Raw genomic sequence first — 6544 nt, forward strand, 5'->3', positions numbered from 1 at the left:
AGTCAGCACATTTGATTTCTTTTTCTATCTCTCTCCCATGTTTATTATTAAAACATGCCATCACCATCTAGTCACCACTGGAATTGAAAATAACTGCACAGGAGCATTCTAAAATTAGAGATTGCAGATTAAATTTAATGCAAACCTGAAGTGCTGTGCTTTAAAGACACTACGGCCAACAGATGAGCAAACACAACCTATATCTGCTAAAAACCGCCAGCCCGGGGCTCTGATGAGACCTTCTCCTTACCCCATCCATACAGCAGGAGTAGTCCCATCCAGAAGCGTCCCGTCTTTCCACTCCAGAGGAATCACAGTTTGCTTCTCCCCGCAGCAGCCTCCCTGGGTGCCCGCCACCCTGCTCCACGTCCCACAGACAGCTGGGGCCAGCCTGGGGGGCTGGGGCATCGCAGCGACGGGACACAGCCCATCCTGATATAATGGGAAAGCTGGTGCCAGCGCCAGCATCGGTCTGGGCGGGATTCCAGCGTGGCGGCCGTCCCGCACCTGTCGCAGGGCACCAACCGGGGCAATCAGCTGCGCGGCTAATATTAACCATCCGCACCGCCAGCACCAGGGAAGCGCAGCAGGGACGGGAGCATGATCCAGGCACAGAGCAGCTTGTATGGAAATAATTGTCCAGCTCGGCCTTTAGTTAAAAGGGAAACAAAAATAAGAGTGAATATCCCACCAGACGAATAACCTGTGCAGAAGTCCCAGAGCTCTGCGTAGTCCTTGGCCATTCATCACATTAGTCTGCTTTTCTCTCCAGCAATGGTTTTGGTCCTTCCAAAATTGCTGGCCACAAATAGGAAAGGATATATTCGTATTTAGTGTCTCTGCTACCTTGGCACTGAAAACCTCAGGTCCTCCAAGAGCCAGAAGAGAAATACCAGGTGAGCCTCAGCCGTGCCGAGGGTGATGGTCGCACGATTGCACTACTTTGTGGCACGCTTTGATTTCTGACTGCTGGGAAAGCACCATGACAGACAGTGCTGTTACACAGAGCAAGAAGGTAAAAGAAGCTAGTGCTGTAAGTGACTCATAAAAACCAAAATTGAGAAAACCTTCCCGCTCAGCATAACCTGCAATGATAATAGAACATTAACATCCTGCTTTAAATAAAACACCCACAGAACTGGGCCACTTTTTTTGTGTTTTTTTTTTTTTTTTTTTTTTTAAAGGAACTTTTGCAACACTTTATTTCCTCTATCTATCTATGGAGCCATGGATATTGCAGGGATTTCCAGGCACCAGGGGATGCGATGAAGGCATGCACTGCAGCAGCGATAAGCACCAGAGGGCAGCTTAAATATGAACGTGAGCTCCAACTCCAAATTCTCTGACCAAGCAGTTTACAGCAGATCTTCCATAGTCCTAGCTGTAAGCTTCTTTGATGCATCTATTTTGTTTCCATTAAATAACTATGTCAAAGATGAAAGGGGCGGAAAGTGAGAGTCACAAAGCCCTGCTTTCTACAAGACCTATACGGAGGGCATGGGACCCGATGGTGGCAGTGTTTATGGAGCAATATAGGTGGGGAAACTCGTTATACTGGGTTGTGAAAGGTGTAAAGTCTCACTGATGGCTTCATGCTGGCTGGATTGTTATTTTAAACCATGTCAGGGACCAGATGGTGCCTTTTAAAAAAAAATGTGATTATAAGCTAAAATTTAAAAATGCAGCAGAAGCGTTTGTAAAACTGTAGGAGCATTAAAGGGACAAACACTAACAGTATAGGTAGAGAGACCTCTGCTTCTGAAGAAGCAAGCTGCTGCAGTCTGAGAAAGATAAAATGAAGCTGGATGTTTCCACTTCTGCAAAACGTGGGAGGCTTCTTAGACAGCTAAATTAGAGAGAAAATGTGACACAGCTGAATCCCTACATTCCCTTTGCATTCTGCGAGTAACCTTTTTGATCCCGGGGGAAAAGAAACTTGATTAACTTCCACAGCCAAGACTCTCTTTTGATAGTAATATATAGATCAGGCCAAGATCTGGGCAGGTTCTCTCCTTCACTACTAGCTGTATTGGTTTTTTACCCAACCAAATCAAGACAGGCTCGCCAGACTGCAATATGCAAGTATTCTCTACTCATTCAAGTAATTCAGTTTATAAAAAATGTTTCCATTTAACCATAAAATGTACCTTTAGGTTAAATATTTAAAACATATTTAATGTTTAAAGTAGATTTGGAAAATTCTCTTTCTAGTTCACAGCCTTTCAGAGAAAAGATGTCAGGTGATGGAAGCTACGTAATTTCTCTTATGGAATGTGGATTCAGATCCACTTCTTCCAACCCTTCTAATACATACCAAAATGGAACACGGAAGCCTGCTTTATCCTTATGTGACATAATCTGTTAGGTGACCATGTGCGACCACCTATATAAACAAATAACTTTAATTATTCTTTGCTTTGTTCAGTTTCTGTCAAAGGCATGAAGATTCCCAAGGAAGAAAATTACAGCCTTCCTTAAAAGAGAGAAGCACGAGACGTCAGTTTAGTGATGGATATTTGCGGCTGAGGCATGGGTTACATATCCATTTCAGGAAACGTGTCCTTAGCTCAACAATTATCCAAATAACTCAAGATCAAGTGAAGACCTAATGTAGATACAAAGCTTGAGTGCAGGTACGAGACTATCTCACCTCTGAGCGTCTGCTTTAAAATTGTATTATATATAGGATAACGTGCCCACATCTGCCATTAGAAGGTAAGCATATCAGAACAAAATTTGACATGCAAAGCCGTATTTTCCCAGATAGTTATAATAAACAACAGAGATATTCAGGAAACTACTTCTTTCTTTTTCAGTCTCAGCTTCCAGCATACTGCTTTGCAGTTTAGCAGCAAGCCAACCATTCCTGCAGGCATGGTGTGTTCCCTTTATGGCCACCTCCTAGCTGTAATTCAAGAACCTGAGCACAGCTGGTATCATCACTCAATATTGTGCAAGCACTCACAACATGAAACAAGCTGCTCAGACTCTGGCATGAGGCTGGTCTTGGACCTGGATGTGCCTGCGTGCAATTCCCACAAGAGATTTTACTTTACTATTGAGTCTTCTCACATATATGTTGATATTCTTTTTTTAGAGTTATCACAGATTTTCTAGCAAGTGTGTGGTCTCCTATACTGTTGACAACATACCTTGCTATGCACTATCACGAGAATCAGTATTACAGTAATGAAAGGATAGTCCAGCCCCTCAAACCCCTGTATTTTGAAACATACACCCAAGGATATGAGGGGGCAAAAATAGGTATGATCAGATCCACAAGAGTTGGACACTCAAAAGCCACATTTGGCTTCTGCCTTGTTGTGGAGGTGCCTCTAGTTTTTACAACTGTTCCAAATATCTGTAACTGAGTGTACTGGGTTGTACTTCATTACAGCAGCACTAAATGTCTGGGACTGTAGTTTATATTGAAGATTAGGTCAATCAAGGTCACAGCTTACATCTCTCTCCTTCCCTCCCCACCCTACCCCCATCCCCCAACACCTGGTAATTAGATCTGTGAGCCAGTATATGAAAAAAAATGTTAGGTTCCTCTTCCCTGTCTAAAGCGAACCAAACCCAACAAAAGGTCCTACCTACCAAGCTACTGCTAAAAAGCACTCTGAGGGAGATGTCTGCAGTTTCAAACTGTTGCTGTTTTAGTAGAACAGGTAGAAATAATTTTTATAAGACAAAAACAATACGCACATTTCCAGCCAGTCTGTAGATACAAGGGAATATTCACATATTTCTGCAACAGGACATTTAATTTGGCAGAATACCTTAATCACTAGAGACTTATTTTTGAACCATCAGCCACCCTTTAATTACCCAGACAAAAATGTGAATGTTTTGATGTATATCCTCACATGTGGTTACTAATAACAATCATGTTTTTGTTCTGTTACAGTTTATCAGTTCATCTGAAAAATAGCAATACACACAGCTCTTCATCCAGTGTGCAGAGTGGTGCATGTGATGTGCAGGACCGTGTTGTGGGAGATAAGGCTGAGCAGTAGCTCCTCTGAACTGCTCGAGTCCTAGAGTGAGATTTTCAGAATGTCCTAGCTCCATTCCTACCAAGTCTGTAATTATGCCATCTCTACCATTCTGGGGAAGGCTGGATTGATCATCATGTTAGCACAAAATTAATTCCAGGCCAAGCCTTCTGTGACAGATTGGCTTAATGGTTTCTAAATTAACTCCCTGGGACTTTGCTGCACCTACTGGCAGAGAAGCAGCCCCTCACTGTATCAGAGTGCAGCGCTGCACCAGGGGTAGTGGTTGTGAACGCACAAAATCAGGGATCTGTCAGCATCCTCTGCTCCCTTCACTACAATTCAATATCTTCTACAACAGCAGAGGTCAAGGCAAGAATCTAACCACACAGTTATGCTGCTCTGCTACTGAGATATCTTAAAGAAATTTATATAGCATGAATTGAAGCAACTGACAGAATCATGGAAGGAAGACAAGCATATTCAAAACTACACTGTATATTTGCCTGCAGTTGAAAGCACATCTCCCAAACAGCACAGAGGTAAAAAGCTCCAATGCTTTTTGCTTGCAAGCCCAAATAGAAAAGGCATCTGAGAGTCATGCAAAAATGCAGTGACAAAAAGTTTTAAGTCAGAAAAGGAGTTTAGGAAAGTGTAAGGGATCTCATCGGAGGAAATTCATATCATGCCATGCAGAATATATTTAGGTCCTAGACCAGGAACGCAATACACTTTTCATTTTCATACACTTTTTGACAGGTCCTCGACGCTGCATCAATGGCAGCAGCATTACTGGCAAAGGCAGCTCCTGGTTCAGCCCTATATTGAGTAGTGCTTCACAGCAGCATGTACAACTCCCACGGCACGTGTATCACCTTTTGGAACCCCTCTGTGCCTGACAAAATATTCCCCAGGCACAGGCTTGTGCTGGCCACAGTAAGGTCTCTAAAATTTCCTAGCAATTAGTATCACAAAATCACAATTAACAGAATGGCAAATATGTGAAGGCAGGGACATGAAGATACACAGGCAGAGAACAGATGTCAAAACTCATAAAATTTGGGGCATAGAAGACAAGAAAGAGAATAGGTGTTGAAGAGGTAACACCGGATTGTGACCCAATTTGTAAACTGTAAACGGGGGAAGAAATGATCCCGTGGCCTCACATCTTTGCTTTTCCAGACCAACACAGCTTCACCGATTGCATCTCAGCCACCAGGGACTTGTGCAACTTCTGCTGTTTGACAAGAACCTAGCTGTGTCGATGAGCTGACAAATCCAAAATGCCTCCCGCCCCCAGCCCCTGCTGTGTGCCAAATTGCTATGTGTGCGCTTGTGCACCACTTAGGATCCATCTTCGGAGGTTGCCAAGAATGCCCCCCTCCCAGTCTCTCCAGCACAAAAAAGCAAGCAAAGAGGGATGCGGGGGGAGATGGAGAGGCAGAAAGAGAGGGAGTGTGCTGTGCGCTTAGAAAGCCAACTTTTATTTTTAGAGACGTGAAGCAGTGCTTGAGCACAGCTTGTTTTCACCCCAAACAGAAAAGATTGCTCCCAAAAAGAAAAAAAAAAAAAATTAAAAAAATAATGAGGTAGCAGCTTGGCATTAGGCAAGTACCTAAAAATGCCCTTGAATGATGCAAGAACCTAGATGAAGCAAGAGGGAGAATTAAGAAGTCCTAATGAGCAGAGGTCAGGGGACACATAGACCCCTTGCAGGTGCCTAAGTGGCCACTTCCCCGCCCCACCTCCAGCCCGAGGAGCCCATTCACAAAGGAGTTCACCCAGAAAACAGGCAGGCAGGCTGCTGCAGCAGAGGTTTTGGGAAAGACCACTCTGTTTAACTCACTACAGGTGCCGTGATGTGGTCCCAGATTGCTGTTTAGACCTGGATTTAGTGAGTGCTGCAGTCCTGCCAGGAGGAGGAATTGTGTTGAATTGCACCAGCCTGAAGAGGAGAAGAGGCAGCAGAGACGGACAGGGGGAGCAGGAAACACAAGCGTGCCACAGGAGCTCAGTGCGAGCTGCTGGCCTCAGTACCTGACTGATACAAGCTGCCAGCAAAACAAAAAGAAGGGTCAAAGGATGAGGCACTAACAATTACAGATTAACGAGAATAAGTACATCTGAAATACGCCTGGTAGGAAACAGGATTGTATCGTTGTTATACGGGTACATGTATCTGTGTTCTGGTTGCTTTTACATATACGTTGCTCTACTTGACACAAGGGAATACGTGCAAAAAGAAGCTATTCTGACTGAACTGAAAAATACATCAAGCCGAACACAGTTCAATACTTGTTAATTCTCAGTCTCTCAGGAAAACATGTTTGAATGGTTTCACGGATGATTTTGGGGAACCTTGAGACTTTTCTGTCCCTTCTTAAAAGAGCAGGGGCTTCAAAACAACACTAAAAAGAGGAATACATATCTTTCCAATTGTTCTTCAGACGTCCATATACTGCAACAGTCTCCTTCCTCATTCCTCTTTTGGTAACACAGAACGAGTTTCCACAAGTCATGAGGGGAGAGGTGACACTGAAGACTAG

At 43.8% G+C, this 6544-nt stretch overlaps 1 protein-coding gene across 17 annotated transcripts in view; it reads right to left on the minus strand.

Annotated features, from left to right (window-relative positions):
* ARPP21 (cAMP regulated phosphoprotein 21) overlaps window positions 1–2179 on the minus strand; it is a 206354-nt gene extending 204175 nt beyond the window's left edge. For all 17 annotated transcript variants that reach the window (XM_080387134.1, XM_080387142.1, XM_080387136.1 and 14 more), the window contains exon 1: window positions 251–2179. The gene's annotated coding sequence lies outside the window, so the exon portion shown is untranslated. The remainder of the gene's footprint in view (window positions 1–250) is intronic.
* Window positions 2180–6544: the final 4365 nt, after the last annotated feature.

The sequence above is a fragment of the Falco punctatus genome, assembly GCF_963210335.1.
Source record: "Falco punctatus genome assembly, chromosome: 4".
In the NCBI taxonomy this organism is placed as follows: Eukaryota; Metazoa; Chordata; class Aves; order Falconiformes; family Falconidae; genus Falco; species Falco punctatus.